General features: G+C 48.0%; 1 pseudogene; it reads left to right on the forward strand.

Annotated features, from left to right (window-relative positions):
- The first annotated feature begins 4,452 nt into the window (after positions 1-4,452).
- The window catches only part of LOC122100626, a 119,896-nt pseudogene continuing 101,007 nt past the window's right edge, over positions 4,453-23,341 (forward strand).

A 23,341-nucleotide genomic window follows, 5' to 3' on the forward strand; every position in this document is an offset into this window, starting at 1 on the left:
CTTGGAGGTAGCCCAGCACCGAGTCTGTCTTGCTCATTATCATGGGCTCCTTTCTAGAACCTTCCCCTTCTCTGGGCTTGCCCAGCCCTCCCACCACATACTGCCCCTTGCCTTCCAGTAGTTCAGGTTGCTTGGATTCCGCGTGGAAAAGGGGAGGGCTGGGTTTTACCTGGAACTTGCGGGGACCAAACTGATACGAAACCAGGCCAGACCATTCCACCCATCAGACACAAAGAGTGGGGCTCTCTTGGGAGTTTTCCTCTCTCCAAAAGAAAGAGATGGTGCAGACCCAGGAATGGAGGGCAGAGTCATTTTTCCTAAGGCTTCATGGACTAATGGTAGACCAGCACTTGACAGCCCCAACACACTCAAGAAAATCCTCCCAGGCTACTAGATCTCATTCTGAAGGAAAACAAAAAATCACCCCTCTTGACCGGGTAGCGGGGTCTAGTTCCTAATACCTCTCATCCCAGTGTCCCCCCCCCCCCCACCTCCCCTCCCCATTCTGTTCTCATTGAAATAATCACAGGGTAGGCCCAGGCCTGGCAGCGTTGCCATGACAACCACTCCAATTTCTTTTAACCTCAGTGTTCCCCATTCCCCTCCCCACACTCCTCCCCATTGCCCTCCCCACATACCCGACCTGTTTTAATTGTAATAACTCCTGGATTTGCAGAAGGTAATGACCATGTGCGGAGGGCTGGTGTTGGCCTGGCTCCATCCCCCAAGTCTCTGGCCCAGCGGCGCCAGGCACCCGAGGCAGACGATGGGGCAAGGGGTCTGCCAAGCGGGTCTGCAGCCTCCCTGCTAATGATCACACGCAGGGGTGAGGGGCTCCGGCTCTGCAGAGTTTATGTTCCGAGGACACTTCATGGCGCGCCACCACTTTGCCATCTTCACGCTCACCTCCAAGGCACTCCATGCACCATTACCTGCTCCAGCCTCAGGCTGCCATGCTGCTGTTTCTTTTTCTGACACTTCCCACTCTTCCCCCCTCCCCCTCCCCCACTCACGGGACAGAAGCCAGCTCTCTCATTTAATTACAAGGCTGGACTTTGGCTCTGTGTTCTTGGTGGGACCATGTTTGACAAAACCATCTATTAGTAATAGAACACTCTTAGGTTATTGTTATTATTATTATTATTAGAGTGCCAGTACTAGGACTTGAACTCAGGACCTGGGTACTGTCCCTTTAGCTGTTTTTGTTCAAGGCTTTGGAGCCATTTACTTCTAGCTGTTTGGTAGTTAATTGGAGATCAAAGTTTTATAGACTTTCCCTATCCAGGCTGGCTTTGAACAGTGATTGGTAGATCTCAGTTTCCTGAGTAGCTAGGATTATAGGTGTAAGCCACTGCTGTCCGGCTGTTCTTAGGCATGTTTACAAAATAAAAGTACCTGCATAAATCTAGGAGGATATATATATATATATATATATATATGTATATATATATATGTATATATATATATACATATAGTATATATTATACGTATATATATATAATAGTAAAGATACAGAGAGCTTAATCTAGGAGTCAGAAGATCTCTTCCAGGGTACTTTGGGGGAATCCTGAGACTTGCCTCTTGGGCAATGGCAGACCACACCCATCATCCAGTCCATGTGTACTTGAGTCACAAGGTGGGGGGGGGGGATGGAGTGGGGACTCATTCTCTTGCAGGTTCTGAGCTGGCTTGCCTTTGTAACCAGCTCTTTCTTGGGTGAGGCCCAAACTGCCTCACCACAGACCACATTGTAAGAGCAAAGATCCAGAGCAGTGCCATTCCCTGGAACTTTCCTTAGAGGAAGTCCCAAATCTGTGCTATCCAACGTGTTATGGACTCTGCCAGACTCATGAGTCTATTGAGTTGTTGAAATACAACCAGGGCAAGGGGAGCAGGGAAAGTCAAATGGCATCTAATATTCATTATGCAAATGGATTTAATATTCATTATGCAAATGTCAATAGCCACTCATCATCTGGAGGACAACAGAGAATTCCTTTGATGGGTGCAAATCCAGACATTGCGTGTGTGACCCCTCTTTGGGAAGCGAGGCGAGAATGCTGATGAAGATAGCCACCAGGTACCCATGTACCCTGGCTCTGTTCCATGCACCCTTTCCTCCTGTGACCCTGCCCCTTCTTTGCCCCCCCCCTCTCTCTCGCTCGCTCATCTGTCTTGCTTCAAATGGAATGCTATGAACTAAGTATAAGATCTGTTGGTCTATCTCAGAAATCAGAGTCAAAACTCTAACCTGAGGAAAAAGTCAGAAGCAGAGTTTTAGAGGGAAAAGAGAGTTCCATTCAAAGCAGTGCTAAATTCTCAGCACTGGATTCTCTTGTCCTGGCGCAGTCCTCTGACTGCCTTTTCCTTCCTAATCACGTCAGGAGGCAGCTTTTAGGGGATACGATGTCAACGTCACAGAAGCACTTGGTTTCAACATCTGCTTCTTCCACGGCCATCTCGGGCTCAGCCGCTCAGCCTTCCCTTTCTCGTGCTGAAATATTAGATGTTCAGTTGGGAATCCAACAGCAAAATATTTCTGAAATTGTGTGTGTGTGTGTGTGTGTGTGTGTGTGTTTTCCCCTCTTCTAATTTAATGTGCCAGACAAGCCTCCCTGTAATTAAAACCAGAAACAGGGACCAGACTTAGACAGAGATTTGAAGGCTGTAAAATTCTAGGACAGGTTTATGTAAAGCAATTAAAAAGGGAGTTAAAATTGTTTAAAAAATTAAATACTAATTACTTTTTTTCCCCTTCTCCTCTTCCTCTCATTTCTGCTGAGCTGTTTTGGCCACGGAGTTTGAAGAAAGATATATGAAAGAGGGACAGAGAGAAAGAGAGAGAGTGAGAGAGAGAGAGAGAGAGAGAAAGAGGAGAGAGTTTTGCCCCCATGCTGTAAATCATGTTTAACCAATGCTTCCTTACATTTTTGCAGCCGAACTCATCTGCTGTCAATTAGCTGAAATCATGCCTTTTCAATTAGAGTAGCTTAGGGAAGTCTGGTAGCAGTGTGTATGTGTGTGGGGGTGTGGTGTGTGTGGTGTGTATATGCATGTACACCTAGACACACACACAGGGCACCAGCGAGGTGCTGGTGGTAAGGAATGAGAGAAAGGTGAAATCTGATTTCAGTCTGTGAGGTGAAAATATCTTGTAAAAAGGTGTGATCCGAGTTTAGGGTTTTCCACATAAAATTTGCTATGCTGTGGAGAGCAGAGAAGGGTGGACACCAAGTGGAAGAGGTGAGCCCGAACAACGGGGGAGAAATATGGTCTTGCAAGTCCAAAGGGAGCTGAACTCCTGCCTGGTCTGGTCTGGTGGCTGAGTGCCCTGGCTTGGGGAGTTTGCGGGGGGCGGGGGGGTACAATATAATGAGGAACAGAAAAAGTAGCTGTAGCATGGAGGCCTGCAGCTATGCAGATGGGGCACACTGTCCCTTCCTGGCAGTGATGTGCGTGCGTGCGTGCGTGCGTGCGTGCGTGCGTGTGTGTGTTAGACATTGGGACCTGTAAGAATTCTACATTGTGGTGGAGGCCAGGGAAGTGTGCATGAAGAGAGATGCTAGTTTGTCCCCACATAAGGTGACTTTGGGCACTTGAGATGGTTGGGGTGTGATCCAAGTAGGAGTAGAAGAAGCAGGGGTCTGGTGTCTGGGGACCTTGTGGAGCATCTGTGTCTGACTCTGTTCCTTGTGAGGCTCCCTTGGGGCCAGCCAGGAAGGTCAAGTTGAGGAACGGCTGGAGACATGGGCCACTTGGCTGTGAACAGGTGTGTGTGTGTGTTGCCAGTCCTGGGGCTTGAACTCAGGGCCTGGGCACTGTCCCTGAGCTTCTTTTGCTCAAGGCCAGCACTCTACCACTTGCGCCACAGCATCACTTCTGGCTTTTTCTATGTATATGGTACTGAGGAATCAAACCTGGGGTTTCATGAATGCTAGGCAAGCACTCTACCACGAAGCCACATTCCCAGCTGAGTGTGTATGTGTGTGTATATTTGATATGTCTTTGCATCAGAGACCCTGCTGCGTATTCTGGGGCCACCTGAGACTCCCAGGAGATCTTAGGTCTCCCAGCCTCCTGGCCCTTCCTCAGCTTCATCAAGTGGGCTATGCCTTAGAGACAAGGAAAAGCTCAGTCCGGGTGAGAGCCTTGTGGAGCTCTTACTTGATGGGAAACATATTGACCCATTCTTACCTTGGATGGAGAAGCTTATGTCTCTTCACAGCAGGAAGGATGGGAGGTGAGCAAAGTGGGCTGCTGCCGTGGGTTGGTTTTCAGTCTCTGAACTCCTCCTGGGCTATGCATCTCAGCTCCTTCTGTGGAGGAACTGCCCCAAACCACAGGCCATCTGCTCTCCATGGCTGGGGTTCCCAGGAGGGGGTTTGGGAAAGGGGGGAATCTGGTGACCTGACCTGAGTCAAGATTCAGGTAGCTGTGGACATTCACAACGGGATGAACGATGGCTACCTGGAGGGAGCACTCACAGGGTCCAAGTACTGGCTTGCACACATGACACAGAATCACACAGAGCCCCCTCTCCTCTCAGTCCCTTGGCCAAGGTCATGCAGCCCACACGAGCAATGGTGTTGCCTGCCCTGGTCCCCAACGGCACACCCCCTCTGATGGAGAGTGAGGGGCACCGTGGAGAGTTTCTGCACTGTCTTTAGTGGGGTTTGGAAGACCGCGTTGGTGAGGGGTGGGCGTGTCCTGAGAAAACCTTCTCCTGGTGGTCTTGTCTGGACTCATACCCAGTGTGCCACGCGTGGTATGCGGCGCTCACCAAGTCGCTTCATCGTTTAGAGTTCAGGAAGGCCCCTCAGCAACCCTGGGCTCTAGGCCTTCCTTCCTGGCGGCCTGATTCCATGAAGCCTGACCTGGTTTCTTTCTGACTCTCCACCTGTGATTTCCTGTAGGATACAGTTACCACTGGCCTCTTTCCAAGTGATTCACCTGAAACAAACCCCAGTCAGTGGGGGGGGGAGGGGGAGGAGGGGGTAATGGCACCTGCAGAGCAGGTCAAGGCTTGTGTGGGTGGGCCAGCATGCCCCGCCCATGGGCTCCAGGGAAAATGTCACCTGTGGTCTCTGGGAGGACTCTGCCCTTGGGTGGTGGGATGTGGAATCCCGCTCAGCCCCTGGTCTTTGAGTATAGCTCCTTCCTCTGGCCTAGAAGAAGGAAGATGGTCTGAATTTACAGTCTACCCTCCTCCAAACTGATGATCTCACTCTGAGCCTCTTAAATTGGCAGCTGAGGGCAACAGACCAGGACCAGGCAGGGGAGGGGGCGGGAAAGGAGCCCAGGCGCCCTGTCACTACCTGAGATGGTGATATCTTTGCATGGCTCCTCGGGAGATGGAGCCTGGTTGGGGGTGGGGGAAGCGTCAGCTAGAGGCTCCCCTTATTCTTTAGAGTCCTCTCTCTGTCTGAGCCCGCAGTGGAGGAGGGGCTGGCTTCCCATTGTGGGGTAACTATCATTGTCCCCAAGAGCTCCAAGCATGTCAAGACTATTATCAAGTCTTGCTCCTACTCTCAGCCCCCAGCTTCTTGTCCCTGTCCTCCCCTAGTCTCCACCTTTAGGATAACTTTTTCTTTGAACCCTCTACTACAGGGGATTGAACACAGGGCCTCATGCATGTAAGGCAAGGCGCTACCATTTGATCCCTGCCCCTAGCTCTTTTAGATGCGTTTTGTTTTTGAGATGGAGTCATGCTTATTTTTGCCCTGGTTGAGCCCAAACTTCCCATTCTCCTGCTTATGTCTTGTTAGCAGCTGGGATTACAAGCATGAACTGCCATGCCCATTCGGGTAATTTGAAAAGTTTTCTTTCAGAGAGAAGTAGGGTGGGTGGAAGATGGCAGTGTAGGAGGGCAGAGGCTTGGGGGCAAACCCAGCTCTTCGTGTTGGCACTTGGGCTGGGTGGCTTTGGGCCACTGAGCTCCCGGCTTCAGCTTCCTGATCTGTAAACAGGACAAATCAGGGTAAGATCCTGATCAGCTGAAATCACAGACGTGATGCTTCCAGCCTGGTGTCTGGTGCACTGGTCAGACAGGGAGGGATCGTAAGTCAGCTTATGTCCTGGAAATTCTCCCCACGCTCCAAGCCATTCTCTGCTTTGTTCCCCCCGCCCCCCCCCCCCCCGACCCTGGGAGTTACATAGACCTACCTCTTGCAGGCACCATTCCACGAGTCCCTCCTGGAACCGAATGACCCAGGCATTCTCTTGGGAGAAGACTGGCCCAGCCTTGCCTAGCCAACTTGTTCCTGGGCCTGCAGTCCATTGCAGGGTTACTGCTGACCGCTGCTCCTGGGGGGCTGGCTGGGGCTGAGGGGTGGTCCTCACCCCAGGCAAGCACAGCTCCATCTTCACGGAACCAGAGGGAAGAACTGGGCATCTGGAAAACACCTGGGAGAGGATGTGTTTCATCATCTAGGAAGGAGCCAAGCCAAAGGAACATCTCATTCTCTGGGGCCTGGAAAGATGGTCTTCTCTACCGTCCAGCCCACTGAAGGCTGCAAGGAGTTGAGCATACCCTGGGTATCCTTTCTGGCTGACACACTCACTGGCCTAGTACTCTTCTGTCCCAGCCCCCTGGTTCTAGGATGACCTGCTAACCCCCTGGGAGAAAGGACTTGAGATGAGGCCTTGGAAATTTTTCTCAGACTCCCAAGACACCACACCTACTGGTTTAAACTTGGCTGGATTGATTGCCCTATAGTTGGACTGGGTCAAGCTGACCTACAAGAGTCCAAGTTGGGGACAGAATGACAGCCAGGTTTTAAGTTTTCCTCCAGCATGGCCTCCTTTCTAATGCCTGAATAGAACAGGTGCTTCGTCTGGTTAGAAAGCTGCCTTGGTGCTGGCCACTTCAGAATAAGGAGAATGACATGAATCTCTCTCTCTCTCTCTCTCTCTCTCTCTCTGTGTGTGTGTGTGTGTCCGCGCGTGTGTGCACGCGCACACATGTGTGGACGTCTATGTTGAACTCCTACCACTCCAGGCTGGTTAGATGTATTTCTAGTATATTAATGGGTTATAAATGGATAAGATTTATGGCTAATCCTCAACTTTCCCCCATAAGCTCGTTTGCTTTCCAATTGGTGTATTCTAGTCCAATTGGTTTACCATCCAACTGTTTTCTTGAATGTCTAACCAATCAGACCAAGAGATACTCAAAGACAAAGTCTTTGGCTGGTGGATTGCCTATTGAATAAGTATGTGGGAGGGACCGAGGTGAGAGGTCATCTTGAGGGACACAATAGGCTTTTATGGGTGAGCTGGACCCCCTGAAGGTCCTCAAAATGCGCACTGTCTAGTAGCAATATCCCATGCTTGCCCATGGGTCTCAGAGGCCCAGGAGACTTGTGTTAGGAAAAGGAGAGTGAGCAGAAGCAGGTGGCAGCCTGGCTCCCATATGTCCCCAAACTGATGGGGGTTCAGGAACCTTGTGACAGCAATCTCTAATGCACGGAGGGAACCAGGTTTAATTCGGCTCCACCCACCTCAGCAGGGTCAAGGCCATAATGGCTGTGTAGGAGAGGAGCATGGCTGCTGCTGAGCCAGCACAGAGCCAGGCTCCTGGTCTACCAGCAGGCAAGGATGAGAAACACAGCCCAAGTCATCAGGTCCTCGATATGCAAGCACTAATACAAAGGATCTTGGGTAATTCGGAGCTGTCTACAGCAGGCCTGGGGCTGTGGGGATTTGTATCTTGGAGTGGAAGATTTGAGCTGATTTCTTTTGGGAGGCTCAGCCCACAGTGCATCAGAACCATCCATCGTAGGGAAGAGAGGATGATCCTTAGCCTGGGACCAGAGAAGGCCTTACCCCTGCTTTGCTCTGTGGCTTTGTGGCAGTCCCTCAACTTCTCTGAGTGGCCTTTATTCCCCACAGTTCAAGAATTGTACTTGGTGTACTTTCCAGAGTTAAAATGTCACTTGAGTCAGATGCTATCTATTTAAGGTGGCTTCCTCAAAATGCCTTTGGAGCTCATGTGCTTTGCAGAACTCAACCTTCAGACTCAATCCATCCCTCTCTTTAGCTGGGATCTCTAGAACTTTTACCCAATCAAAGAACTTGTCTTTGTTTGTTTGGGCTTCTGATGGGGACAAAAAGCCCAAGGAGAGGTAAGGAGTCTTCTGACAGCCAGGTCAAGGCCCAGGAATCCTCCTGGACATTGTTTGGAGGAGGAAACTAGGGATCTGTGGGGTAGGAAAGGCTGGTCTCCGTCCCTGGGGGTAACCCAATCCCTGCAAGCTGGGCTAGTTATTGTTAATCGGGTGACACAGTCCTGTTGCCAGTAGTTCATTCCTGACCCTAAGTTATCCTAAAATATCACCCAAGCAAATAGCACCATCTCCGAGAGCCACCTGACTGGCCCTAAATCCTTACTTTTAGAACATTGTTGATTATTGGTTAAGACATTTGGCTCTACCTTTAACTTGGATGTACTCTACAAGGAGATATGTTAGAGGTTGATGAGGACGTTAGTATGAAAATTACAGGGACAACAGGGGCAGTCAGATATAAGTTTGGACACTGTGAAATGGACCATAAGCCAAGGGCTAACAGAAGAGGTTCTAGAACCCAGGGAGATATGAGAGATGGGAAATTAGGAGTCCCCAAGCCTTCTTTTTCTGGAAATCAATGAGTGGTCAAATTTGTCCTATCAGGAATATTAAAATGAACCCACACCCCGCATTAAGTATAATAATTGTTAGGGGAGGAAAGAAAAGAGAATGGGGAAATCTTAAACTTTTGTCACTTTGAGATTTCAGAAAAGAGGGTCTAGTCATTTAAACTTTATTATCATATTAATATTTTGCAACTATGAGGGTTGATTGAAAACACTACTGGCCAGTTGATGTTATTCTCAAATAGGTAATGAAACATTTGGTAAGAACAGAGTTCTTCATCCTTCATAGCTAGTCTCCACCCACCCCTCCCTTCTCTCCTTTCACACGTACCAAGGGTCCTTGCAATGCTAACAAGCTTTTGTTACCATTGAAATCTGCCTAAAACTCTTGCTAGAGTCAGAGGCTGGAGTTTGCTGGGTTTGTTTGTTGTATATTTTTCCTTACTTAATTTATTTTCCCACAGCACTGAGATTTGAATTCAGGGTTTTATACTTCCCACTTGCTAGCTCTCGAGCCACATCCCTGGTTGGTTTTATTTTGGTTTGTTTTAGTTATTTTTAGGATGGCGTCTTGCTTTGTGCCTGGGCCTGTTTGGTCTACTATCCTCCAGGTTTCACTTTCTTGTGCAGCTGGGGATGACAGGTACATGCTACTGCTTCCAGGTTGTTTTTTGATTGGTTGAGATGGGGTTCAGAGGTCTTTCTTCTTGGACCTTGGTCTTCCAGGTCTCAGCCTCCTGAGCAGGCAGCATTACCGGGGTGAGCTGGCTCTGTGTTTTCTGTATAAAAATATGGCTAGCCGGGCACCTGTGGCTTACAATTGTAATCCTAGCTACTCAGTAGACAGATCTGAGGATTGTGGTTCAAAGCCAGTCCGGGCAGGAAAGTCTATGAGACTCTGATCTCCAAAAAACCCACTAGAAAACTGGAAATGGTGCTGTGGGCTCAAGTGGTAGAGTGTTCTCCTTGAGCTGAAGAGCTAAGGGGATAGTTCTCAGGCCCAGAGTTCAAGACCCATGACCACCACCACCAACAACAACAAAATGGGGCTAATTTATTCTCCCTGCTTTCTATGACTGTGAAGAAGATTAACTGAGATAATGAATCAACATATATACAGCCCAGTGCCTGGTTCTAGCCAGAAGTTACTTAGTAAAATATGTTAGCATTAAAAAAAAAATCAAATGAAAGACAAATTTTTTGGTTTGAAAAAAAAATGTACTTGAATTTGAATGATTTTTCTCCCATTCTCTAATAAGACTTGCAAGCTCAAATTTAAATATATACCCATTTTCTTTTACTAGGGGTTCCAAATTCAGAGCTTTTTTGCATCTTGGGTCATCTTTGAATGTTCTCTGATAAGATGGCTGCTCAGGAAATGAAGAAAGGGATCAGATATATGATGGAGAGGAGGAGGCGTTTGGTCTACATGAGGGAACAAGCTTTCCAAGGCTTTAGAAACATCTGCTTGGAAGCAATTAGTTTTTAATTAGAACTCGTTCTTATCAGATCCCCAGAACCTCTTCTTGGCCATGCCCTCCTACGGAGGTACTATATATTTGTAAACAGTACATGCGGCTCTGCCTGCTGCACTCTGTAACAGAAGGCTTTACAAATCCTGGCCAACCTTCTTCTCTGAGGTGGAGCTGTGTGTGTGTGGTGTGTGTGTGTGGGGGGGGGTGTTGAGGGACATGTCAAGTGTCCTAGGAGTCCCCAGGGCCTTCCCCCAAGCTCATAAGATGAACATGCATAACATGAAATAGGCCATACTGAATGATTGGGGGTAGTATACCAACACATGATTTGGCAGTTGTCTTTCTAATTGAAAAGTTAAAGAATGGGATGGATGAATGGAAAAATGGATGGATGGATGGATGGATGGATGGATGGATGGATGGATGGATGGGGAACTGCAACCTGGAAAACATGTGGGTATTTCAGGGTTTTTAACAGCCACATGGCACCACTTGAATGTCAATTTCTGTATCAAAGCCATGTGTCTTTGTACACTGAGTACACATTGTATTCCTGCTGGTGCAGAGAGCCTAGGGATTCAGGATCCCTTAATTCTAGGTTGGTTTCTGTTCCTCATGCCTTGTGGGGCTTCAGATAAGTCACTCTTGACTATGGATTAGTTAGGGTTTACAGAATACTGAATGCAATGAGAATGATGGATGGGAGATACTTGATACTTGCAAAGAATAAGCACTAGACGAATGAGGTTTGATTTGAGTTTATTGTCTGGCAAAAAGAGTGAATGTGGGTTGGATCAGGGTCTCGTTCGGCTGATTCCCAGATGGCTCTACCACTAGAGCCGCCGAATCAATCAGAGGTTTATGTCACATCATAATTGTGCTGCAGGGCTCCATCATGGTCTCAATTTGTGCCAGCGACTTGACTGAAGACCAAGAAAGGTTAAAGATGACACCAGACTGGAGGCATAGCTGACACGCTGAATGCCGGCACCAGGATCTCCCAATAATCTCCACAGACCCCAGTGCTCAGCCAAACCCAACAAGATGGAAGACGTTCAGTGCAATTTCATGTGGTTTCAAATTCAGAAGCCCCAGAACTAGATTAGAGAAACCTTCGTTGGCAGCAGCTCACATGAAAGAGATCTGGAGGTCTCAGTTGACCACAAGATAATATGATCCACCAGTGTGACTGGTGCTAAAAACATGAAAATATTTGTAGGCTTCCTTAATACCCAGATGGCGCCCAGATCCTGGGAGGTGACATTGCAGGGTCTTCTGGCCTGAGAAGGCCATGTCTAGAGGAATATATTCAATCCAGACCATCCCATTAAACAGGGAAAGGGGACCACTGTTGGGATATGTGATGAGGAGAAAAGTCAAAACATGGAACTGGATTTCCTGATGTAGTTGGGACCAGCAAGATGATCACCATCCCATAATTGCTTCCTGGGTATCTTGGAAGTCTCCTAGCTTCCTCTTGAGCCATCTGATACCTTTTGGCTGATGGAACATGGCAGGGGTTGATTCATTCTATTTCTAGTGTCTTCTTTTCCTTCTGTGTACAGCAGAAAAAGAAAAAAAAAAATGACCCAACAATACGAATGGGCATCAGGAATCTCTTGGAATCTGACCAGGAGGCTTCTTAGTAAACTTCCATGTGGATAGTGACAGGAATGAACAATGAACCTTTATAGTGTTATAGCAGCTCACACAAATGACCGTGGCTACTCTTAGACCGCTACAGAAGACAAAGTCAAAGGAACAAAGAATGGCCATGTCCTAATAATATGTGTGTTAGATTAATCTGTTGAGATGCCACCTTGTTCTTAAAAGTATAAGGCATGTAAGGGAGTAGAAGTTTATCCTCCTGAAAGTTCCTTGGGGAAATGGCTACTGTCTGGACAGTTACGCATCCTCATTGCTTAATAGCCTCTCTAATGATAAGTTGTGTGTTGTTTATGTTTTTGCTATTGGTGGTGGTGGTGGTAGTTGCTTTGGTAATGATCCAATCAGGTCTTCCTCCCTTGATAATCATGTGCCATTGGAGAAGTTACTTGACCGCTCTGGGCATCCATTTCTTTATTGATAAGCAGGACTGGACACTAGCATCTGCCCCAGGATGATTCATTGGATGGATTATATAACCATAGTGTTGAATGTGTTTTCAGCTTCTTTAATTCTAAGGAGTTATCCTCAAGCACCTGCCACTCGGGTCTTCATTTGAAAGGTCAAGTCATTTGAGTTCTATGGAATTTGGGAAGAGATGAACTTTTGGTTCTTCTGTAAACAGCTCAGTGGAGACGTGGTGTGCTCTTCAGTGTCCTGGGTAGGGACTGATGGGGATTCTGGTGGGGGAATCCTGGTGGAAGGCTGAGTGGGGGAAGCAAAGGAGAAGACCCAGCAGGTGGAGTAGGGTCTGACCTTCAGAGAAAGAGTCACCCTGAGCTTCAGGTCATGGTGGAGGAGGCCCATCTGGGATGGAGACTGCCATCTGGAATCGTAACATGCTCTTGATCCACATGAACTTGGGATTTTGGAAGAATGTCCATGAAGGGTATGAATCAAAGAAAATGAGGCTTGTACTCCACATAGAACTCCCCTATGACCCAGCAATCCCACTTTTGGGCATTTACCCAAATGTTTACAAACAAGACCACGCTAAAGCTACCAGCACAACTATGTTTATTGCAGCATTATTTACCATAGCTAAGATCTGGAACCAACCCAGATGGCCCTCAGTAGATGAATGGATCAAGAAAATGTGGTATATATACACAATGGAATTCTATGCCTCCATCAGAAAGAATGACATTGCCCCATTTGTTAGGAAATGGAAAGACTTGGAAAAAATTATATTAAGCGAAGTAAGCCAGGCCCAAAGAAACATAGGCCCCATGGTTTCCCTTATTTGCAATATCTAGTATATGTATGAGTCAAGCAGAAAAGGTCAGATAATGTGATGTTAGGAAAATGAACCCTTAGATATGTATTTTAATGTTTTTTTCTTTCATGCATGTGTTTCTAACGCATATAAGATTATTTCTTTGTTGCTGTGTATGTCCCTCCCCCACAGTATAACTCCTGCTTTCACTATATTTGATGTCAGTATAACTTGTGGAGGAGATGGGGAAAAACAAGTCGTTTAAGGATACAGGTGGACCTGTTGCAACAATGAGAAGTACAAGTTGTCATGTCCATAACGAGCTTTACAATGTCGGTGTGGGGGGGGGGGGGGAGGATTGGGACGGGGGGGGGGGGGGGGAGGGGGGAGGCTGGGAAGGGATGTGAAGGGTAAACAAAGGAGGAGGCTGCAATGCTTGGTAAGAAATGTACACATTATCCTGCCCATGTAATTGTAACCCCTCTGTACAGTATGTTCACAAATAAAATAAAATAAATTAAAAAAAAAAAGAAAATGAGGCTTGTCTGTCCCTGGGCACATCAGTAGGAGTTACAGGCAGGAGTGAGGTTCTTGGGGACAAGAGCATCATGCGGCCGCTCTCTACCCCCATGACCGTGTCACAATTGCTGTGCGCCCTTGGAAGAGCCAAGATGGAAATAACAATACCGGCTCTAGCATTTCCAAGAAGAGATGCTGACAGGTAATTCGATGGTGGATAGGGAAGACTTATGAAGTCACTGATCCATTCAGAACGTGCAAGTGTGTCTCTGCGGCAGCTCTGACCACGAAGGCACTTTATGTCCTTGAAACTTTAGGTTTCAAGCCTAGAGGCAAGGGACACTTGGGAACCAGAACATGATGAGCAAGAGGCCAAGGATGAAGGAGAAATGGTCACGCCGGAAAGTAGAAGATACTAGAGGTACCCAGGGAACAAGTCTCAGGGCAGAAGCCCTCCTAGTAGCTGTGGGTATAGGGCTCAGGCCAGCTCTACATAGACAACACTGTATTGTCCTTGCTCTTGGTCTCTGGCCAAGTTCACCTGCAGGTGGGACTGAGGCTCCACCCCCTGACCAGCAAGGTGAGCAGGTGGGACATGGGGAGGGAAAGTACAGATCCCTGAGCATCAAACCCCATAACTCAGAGCTGGCAAGGGCCAGGGAGGAATTTTGTCTTCTGCAAAGACACATCATGAAGCATTCTTCCAGATTGAGAGAACATACCTCCTTTTTTGCTTGCTTGCTTTCTCCTTTCCCTCCCTCCCTCCCTCCCTTCCTTCCTCCCTCCCTCCCTCCCTCCCTCCCTTCCTTCCTTCCTCCCTCCCTCCCTCCCTCCCTTCCTTCCTTCCTTCCTTCCTTCCTTCCTTCCTTCCTTCCTTCCTTCCTTCCTTCCTTCCTTCCTTCCTTTCCTTCCTTCCTTCCTCCTTTCCTTCTCCCTCCTTCCTTCTTCCTTCCCTCTCTCCCTCCCTCCTTTCCTCTTTCCCTCCCTCCCTCCCTCTCTCCTTGCCTCCCTCCCTCCCTCCCTCCCTCCCTCCCTCCCTCCTTCCCTTCCTTCCTTCCTTCCTTCTCTCCTTCTTTCCTTCCTTCCTTCCTTCCTTCTTTCCTTCTTCCTTCCTTCTTTCCTTCCCCCTTCCTCTCTTCCTCTCTCCCTCCCTCCCTCTCTCCCTCCCTCCCTCCTTGCCTCTCTCCCTCTCTCTGTTCCTTCCTTCTTTCTTTCTCTTTCTTTCTCTCTTTCTTTCCTTCTTTCCTTCTCCCTCCCTCCCTCCCTCCCTCCCTTCCTTCCTTCCTTCCTTCTCTCTCTTTCTCTCCCTCTTTCTTTCTTCTCTTCTCCCTCTCTCTCTCTCCCTCCTTTCTTTCTTTTGTTTGCTCCTCCTAATAAAATAATTCAGCAGGAATTTCCGGGCTGTCACTCCACCTGCTTGGCTGTTTCTGGGAGGAGTGGAGATGCTAGGCTAGCAGGAGCTTGGCTGGTACAGAGGAGGCTGGCTGAGAAGGGCACTGGGGTCTTTGAGGGCACTGGGAAGGGGCCTGCAGACTTCTCATCACCCCAGGTGACATACGACTTCGCACTTCCCGGGGTCCCTGGGGCTGCAGCCAGCTGTGTGCCTGACACATGTGTTTGGAATTATTGATGTTTTTACAATAATAACCATGAGTCTTGAAAGGGACTAAAATTAATGAAAATGCAGTCCTCTGCCCCATTTCACCTTATTATCATAGGAATGCCTGGCAGGGAAGGGCCTTCTTGCAGGCAGGGGCCTGGGGTGGGGGTGGGGAGTCTATCTGTCTAACTCTACCTGGGCTTTATCCCAAGTTGCCCTACCAGCTAACCTTGGTAGATTGCCTGTGAAGGAGAATCCTCATAGAAATCTTTAATTTTTTTTTTTAATCACAGGAAGAGACAAAAGCAGCAACCTGATACCGCTTTTGCAATTTTCAGAATTATGCAGAAAATCCCACAATTGTATTTATCAGTCTGTGCAGCAAGCCCTCATGGGAAGACCCCTGTCTGAAAGCCTCTCTTGGTTCAGAGGTGAGCAAACTGGCCCTTGGTTCAGGACACTGTTGGCATTTGGGGTGGATTGTTGCGGGTGGGGGTCCTGTACATTGCCGGGTAACGAGCCTCTCAACCTATCATCACGGAATGCCAGGAGTCAACTGCCAAATGCCTCTCCCCCTTGGCAGATTTTTACCCTCCCGGGGGGATAAAATTCCTTCCAGTTGAGAAACACTGATGTAGCGAGAGGCTCCCTGGCACCTTGCTCTCCTGTCCCCTCTCTTCTGTCCAGGGTGGAATGATATGCCAGTGTGTCACTCTCCCTCGTGAGCAAGGGAGTCAGTGACTGGCTGTGAATAGCATCCTGAGGTTGGTGGGTGATTCACTTCTCAAAACAAGTTTGAACAGGTTCTGACATAGCCACATCCCTTTCACCACCTCACACTCCCGGTAAGTTTTTCCGAGGGGCCAGAACTTGCCATGACGCCCAGCTCTTTTCACGTAAGCCACAAGTCCAGACGGGGCCAGCTACTGTTGCTAGTGGCCACAGGTAGCATGGTGAGGATAAAGTCTTGCCCTGTTTTATTGCTTTATCAAATGAGGATTGATCCATGCTGCACGCATGCTTGTCATTCTTATTTTTCTATCCTATTTATTCTTTTCATCCCATTATCTCATGTCACCTCATTTCATTTTTCAGTGCGATGGATGGAACCAGGCCTGATGTATGCTCGACCAGGGCTCTACCTCAGCTGTATCTCCAACCCTGGCCAGGTCTGTCATCTTGAACTTGACCTGTATGAGAATCTGGACTCCTCAGGCTGTGTGGGTCCTGCTGGTATCATTGGTATTCTCTGGCCACTTGCTGTGTCCCATCCTTTTCTTCTTCCTTCCCATACTGCCGGTAGGCAGTTTTCTGATGCGCTGAGCATGGCTGGTTCTTCTTCCTCCTTAGACTCTGCTCATGTCACCTTTCTTCAGAAGGGCTGAGGACAGCTGACATCTCGCTCACCTAGGTCCTCCCCTGTCTCAACCTCTACCATCTTGCTGTGCTCTTTTGCTCATTACCCTCAATCCTCCTGGCTTGTTGCACCCATGAATGGGTTGAGATAGAGACAGGGCATAATTGGTCCTGGTGGTAATATGTATGCACGAAAAGAGGGAAGAGGTAGGGCAGGGTGGAGGAGTTACTGAAAATGTAGAGACTCGAAGAGTCTCTGCCTGTGGTTGGGGAGCAGAGACTGGCCGTTGGAGAAGACCCCTCAGGGGTGGAACACACCTGGTCCTTTAACCATCCATTTGCTCAGCCATTGATTGGCCAGGCCACTTCAAGATGAGCCTGACCTTAGCCTGAAAGTACAAGAGGAACTTGAGACCGCCAGCCAATCAGACTTCTCCCAGCCAGAAAGGGAGTCCTTTCCGGAAGGGGAGAGTGATGTGGGCATCTCCATGCCTGCTAGGTCTGGCTGTGGCCGATGTGGCCGATCCCATTCCCTAGAACAGGTGCTCAGATAGCATCGTAGAAAGACAAATATCGGCGGAGGATAAGACAGGGAACGCTGACGCAAGGGCTTGAACTATTTTTCATCCTGCCACGCTCTCCAGGCTGAAAACAAATAAGGCTGGGCATCCTGTAGCTTGCCTTTGGTTAAGCTGACTGGTGGCACTTTTCAGGCCTTCTATGTAATTTATGGAGGTGTAGGTGGGGGTGGGGGAGGTTGTGCAGAGAGCCACAGAAAAAAAGGGAAAACAGAGCTATCAGGTGGGCCAAAGGCACACACCAGGGGGCCTGTCAAACCGGAATGGTTATCTGGTCTGGCAGAGCCCAACATCGTGGGTGGCCAAACAAATCTCAGATATGATGTTCCCAGAGAAGAGGGGGGAAGGAGGGTGGTGGGATATTGTCCTCTCTCTTTGGGCTGTCTCCTAGCCCAGAATTTCCCTCTGCCAGTCGACCTGGGCAGAAATAGGCTTGTCATCTGAGCCACTCTGTTTTCCTTGGGACAGATTGAAGCCTGAGATTCCAAGGAGACAGGCCCATCTGTGCAGAAGCCCGTATGTGTGCATCAGGCATCCTCGGGGTGGCAGAGACACTGTAGGCAGGTGTCCGGGAGCCTTGAGAGGAAGGAGGGGAGGGTGTGTAAACTCCATGCACTGAGCGGGGGGATGAGGGTGGAAGGAAGGGTCTAGCTCAGGGAAAGACTGGCTCAGGGGCAGGTGAGAGGCTCAGTTTACAAACTCAGAAGTGCAAGAAACAGGACTTTCCCTTCCCTTTCCTTTTTGACTTCCTTTTTCCCATTTGTTCCTTCATTCCTTCGTTTGTTCCTTCCTTCCTCCCTTCCTTCTTCCCTTCTTCCCTCCTTCCCTTCCTTCCTTCCTCCTTTCTTTCCTTCTTCCCTCCCTCCTTCCCTCCCTTCCTTCCTCCTTTCTTTCCTTCTTCCCTCACTCCTTCCTCCCTCCTTCCCTCCTTCCTTTCCTTCCTTCCCCGCCCCCCTCTCTCCCTTCTTCTCTCTCTCTGTCTTTCTCAGATAAAATCTTGCTACATAGCCCTGGCTGGCTTCAAACTCACAATCCTCGTGATTTAACCCAGAGATTATTCTTGGACTACAGGTGTGAACCACACACAACATGTAGCTAGAACTTCAATCTCTTCAGGCTCAATTGTGTTTCCGGGTCCCTCGCCTCCCTTCTCACTGGGGATGGGGAGGACTGGTGAGTTAGTTCTGCATTAGGGACAAGGCCAAGTGCTCCTTCTCACTACATCATTTATCCACAGTGCACCTTTCCTCGGTCCCCAGAGACTTATTATGGTTCCTTGGCTGTCATCCATACCAGTCACTGCTGACTTGGGTCTTGTGTCTGACCACGGGCCTTCACAGACAGCATGACTTGGTTCACTTTTTCAGGGCTCCCAGTGTCATTGCTCTGGGAGTATCATCAAACTGCACATCTGGCTCCCTTGGCACCCCCAACACAGGGAACCCCACTGCACCTTTAACAAGATCCACTTTACTCTCCTCATCATGTTCCCCCAGCTTCATTGTTTACTATGCATTTCCAGTCTTCACTGAGATCCCCAAGTCAGAATTCATTAGGCTCCTTCTGTGATCTTTGCTGTACTGGGCACTCTCTAATGCAGAGGGCCACCCTAGGGAGATGAGGAAAGGCCAAGAAGTTCATGGAAGTCTTGTGCAAGAGGTAGAGATGGACGTCGATCGGCTCAATCTCATCCACATCTGTCCAATACTCTTGCTTTGGGGACTTTTCTTTCCACATACTTTCCAATCTAATGGAAAGAATCTTTCCCTTTCTCCCAGCTGGGAGAATGAACCAATCGGTGCCATTTTCTTTTATCCATGACAGCAAAAAAGAAAAAGAAAAAGATGTCAGCAAACACGGATGGGGAAATGAATGTCGGCTCCTCTCCATGAGCAAGCCTGTCTTCTGCAGTGGTCAGATTCCCTCACGGGGGTGTCGCAAGGGCCTGGAAGCAGAGCCAGCCCTGCCAGAGCGGTGCCGCCCACAGGACAGAGATGTGTGTGGTGAGACCACCATCATTAAACCCAGGCGGAAGTCAGTTCACCCAGGCCACCCTGATGTGGACAGGGTCTCAAGGGCTGTGAAGTTAGAGGGATCCAATCTCCATGACTAGTCCTGGGGATGACTAATTCTGGGGAAACATATTTAGTTTCTTTTTGCCTCATTTTTAAAGGGGTATAACGGTTGTAAAGACAAAATATGATGATGCTCAGGAAACCCTTGAATACCCATTGACTTGCTTTTTCAAACTCGGTTAGCATCCATTCTTTCCCTTGTCTTAAGAAGTCCACAGATGAGAGAGAAGCCCTTGTCTCACTGGTCATGCATATTTATTTAATGCTCAGACTTCCCCCAGATGACTCTCGAAGAACTAAAGCCAAGCAGATAGGGAGGAAAGATCACGGAGACGCTCCTCTTCATTTCATCCTGACACCTGCAAGGATGGGTAAGCTGGAGGTGTCTCATCCTGGCTCAGACCCTAACGTGGCATGACTCAGGCTCTTGCAATGCCCAGCATTGCTAGGGGACTTACTTCATTGTTGTGAGTCTCTCACTGGTAAGAAACGTTTCCTTATTCAGTATCAATCTTTTCAGCTGATTGGCTCCATTCCACTCCTCATTGTTTTGAATGCTCACCTCTTACGAGTATGGGTGTCACACTTGTGAAGGAAATGCCCAATAAAAGCCCTTGCCTCTCAGTGAGCTCACCACATATTGAAACCACCAGACTAGAGGCAGAGTGACATCTTAGCCACAGAGAAATCATGACAGCTTCTTCTAGGCACAAAGTTGAGTCCTTCAGACTTCTCTATTCAAGCAATTTCTTAGCTCTTGTGCATGTTGGGGTCAGGGTCACCTCTAAGAGTCCTTTATGCTCTGGAAACCAAGAAATGATGGTGGGAAAAAGCCAGATTGGGGAGGGGGGGGGAAGGCTGGCTTTGTGAGAGAGGAGGGGTCAAGCTTACAGCTTGGGAAGGTAGAGTTTGATGACAGCAGGGTCGTTTGGATATAAAACCATTCTCTGGTTTGGGGTAAGGACATGTGTATAATATGAGATTTGTATCTTAGGATTCTCAGCGGTGGGTCTTTGGTTGAGGGATGAACGGTGTTGATGACATTCCTTGGAAATGGAACATTAATCTTGATGTAGAGGGCTGGAGGTGAGCAGAGTCCATGGGAGGCAATAGGAAAAGTCTCTCGTTTGTTTTTATCGCTTATTCTTGAGTCAGTAATATCACCTGTGGGTTCAACACCATTCACTTTACTACTTTCATTTTGTTGTTGTTGTTGGTGGTGGTGGTCATGGGGCTTGAACTCTGGACCTGGGCGCTGTCCCTCAGCTCTTTAGCTCAAGGCTAGCGCTCTACCACTTGAGCCACAGTGCACCAGCACAGAGCCATAGTTGTAGAGATGGGATCCAGATCCCCAGACATATTTGTGTCCAGAGGGGTGAAAGACATCTGAGCTAATCGTCTAGTTGTCCTTGTGTGTGTATCTCCTTATTAGAATGAGTGTGTGTGAGTGTGTGTGTTTCCCATTTGTCCCTCTTCATCCTGCCCTTCTAGCTTCTAGTTGTTTCTGAGCAGTGATGGATTTGGGTGAGAAATGGGAAAGAGGAAGGACAAGGGAGCTGCAGGAGTTCCCCTCCCCCCCTCCCCTCTTCTCCCCTCTTCTCTCTCTCCCTCCCCCTTGTCCCTGGCAGCTATTCTCTTAATCGTAGTGCACGAGCTCCTGTGAATGACACTGATTTCCCTCTACCCGCCCACACCTTGAAAGACAATCCCTTTTCTAACTCACCTCAAAATGACCTAATTTGAGTGCTCCATGCACTTCCTGCCCAGGGCCAGACTGACACGGTAACGGGAAGTTCAGAAGAAGAGTTTGAAGCGTGCAATGACTTTTGCTTAACCTCTTTGCTTTTGAAAGCCCCCACCCAGGAGAGTGGGGATTTGAGTTGATGGACAGCTCTGAAGTAACCATAGGCACTGGCAATAGTCTGTGTATTTGCTTTCTGGTTTGCCCTTCATCATCATTATTGGTGTTATTTAAAAATCATAGAGATGGCATGTGACTATACCCATACATGTATGTGTGTGTGTGCACGTGTTGAACACTTTGTCTCCCCTCCCCCATTCTCTTCCTTTCTAAATGCAAAGACAGCCTAATGCATTTGCTCCTAAGTTTTTATCTAGGTACTTTTGCATAAATCTCTCTCTCTCTTTCTCTCTCTCTCTTTCCCTCTCTTGCTAACCCCCTCTCTTTCTAAGAGAAGATGGCCCAAGGGGTTATCACCAACTAATGGTAGAGCTAGAACTTGAAACCCAGGGCTTCTGATGATCAAAGCTGTATCTTTTCCATGATATCAAGTTAATTTGCCTAATTTCATGTACTCCAACTTGCTTACTCTACCCTTGGATGAGAACATGACAGAGCCCACAAAATGGCCTTGCAACCTCTTGTCAGTGTGATTAGGAAGGGTGAGTTTTCTGTGAAAACTTGGCCAGGCCATTGTAGCTAAGTATTCCGTCAAACACTAGATATTTCTGTGAAGGTATTTGTAGATGTAGTTAATATCTGCAATTCACTGACCCTGAGTGAGGGAGGGCATTACTCTTGGTAATGTAGGTAGAGTGATCAAATTAATTAAAGGCCTTAGAAGCTAAACTAGGCTTCCTGCAGAAGAAATCCTGCCTCTAGACTTCAACCATAACTTGTGTCAAAGTCTGCAGAATCCTGCCCTTTCCCACTCATGACTGAACATCAATACTTGCCAGTCAACTGGCTTGCCTTATCGATTTTGCTTGTTGCAGCCACTATGAGTGCAGGTGCCCGTTCCTTCAAATAACTCTCTCCATTTGAACAATCAGCTCTTGGTCAGCCTTATTTATCTTTATTCTTAGATTCAACCTATAGTGCACAGATAATACTTTCTAAAAAGATTCCTAGGGCTGAGCAAGTAAGATACTTGCCTAGAATATGTAGTACACTGAGTTTGATTCCCAGTGTGGAAAAAGAAAATCCAGAAAGTTTCAAAAGAGCACAATTTGCCTGGCACTAGTGGCTCATGCTTGTCATTCTAGCTACTCAGGAGGCTGAGACCTAAGGATCACATTTCAAAACCAGGAAAGAAAAGTCTGTGAGACTCTTATCTCTAATTAATCAGCAAAAAGCTGGAAACAGTTTTGGATCAAGTGGTAGAGCACTAGCATTGAGCAAAAGAGCTAAGAGACAATACCCAGGCCTTGAGTTCCAGCCTTAGTACTAGCATGCACATCCAACACACACATCCACACACACACAGAGCAAAATTTCTGTTTGTTTTGTGCTGAATACCACACAGAATCCATGCAATCCAAGTGATAAGTGGGTATTGTTCTTAGGTATTTACTTGGCATTATAAATAATCTAGAGATGATAAGAAGGACACAGGAGATATAGTATATATCTATGCAAATATTGTGCCATTTTATATAAGGAACCTAAGCATCTGTGGATTTTGGTATCTGTAGGTTGTCCTGGAACCAGCTATGATATCCATGGATAACATAGGATATTAACAACTCTCCTTAAACTCACACACACACACACACACACACACACACACACACACACACACATACACACACACACACACATTTCCTATTGATTCTACCTCTTGAAGAACACTTGATTGACACAAGGATTTAGAATCTTGGTCGTGTTCACATCTTAAGACCAGGAGATTGTAAGACCCAGAGGTTTCTGGGACTGCAGAAGAGACTCTCACAAAGCCATGCTAGCCCCGGTTTTGCCCCTCGCTTCCAGAGATGCCAGCTGCTCCTGTTCCTTTGCTCGGCTGCCTTTGGCATCCAGCTTTCCTTGCCAGCTGATCCTTGATCCTCCTCCTCCACCAGTGCAAACTCTTCTCCAGTGCTTCCCGGTGGCTGAGCATGCACAGCTGGCTTCATTATTGTGCATTGCTGGTCTCCACTGTATGGAGGCATACCTCCATTAGCCTGCCTACCTCTGACTCCTCTCTTCCCAGGTCACTTGCTTCTGGAGCTTGCCAGCTGTGAAGCTCTGGGTCAGCAGCTGCATTCCCCACTGTCATGACCCCTCCAAGGTGCTGGAAGGAAGTGCAACCATCAGAGGCTCATTCTCTCATGAGCCTCATTTCTCTACTGACCCATCAAGACAGACCCAGACAGACAGTGGCAAAATAAGGAGTGGGGGTGGGGGGAAGTGCCTTGGAAGAGATCTGCCCCAATAGGGGAGGAGAAAAGTAACCAAATAGAACCTCTTAGGTGACAGAGGTAGTTC

Source organism: Dipodomys spectabilis, unplaced genomic scaffold, assembly GCF_019054845.1.
Source record: "Dipodomys spectabilis isolate Male_0828 unplaced genomic scaffold, ASM1905484v1 ptg000018l, whole genome shotgun sequence".
Taxonomy (NCBI): domain Eukaryota; kingdom Metazoa; phylum Chordata; class Mammalia; order Rodentia; family Heteromyidae; genus Dipodomys; species Dipodomys spectabilis.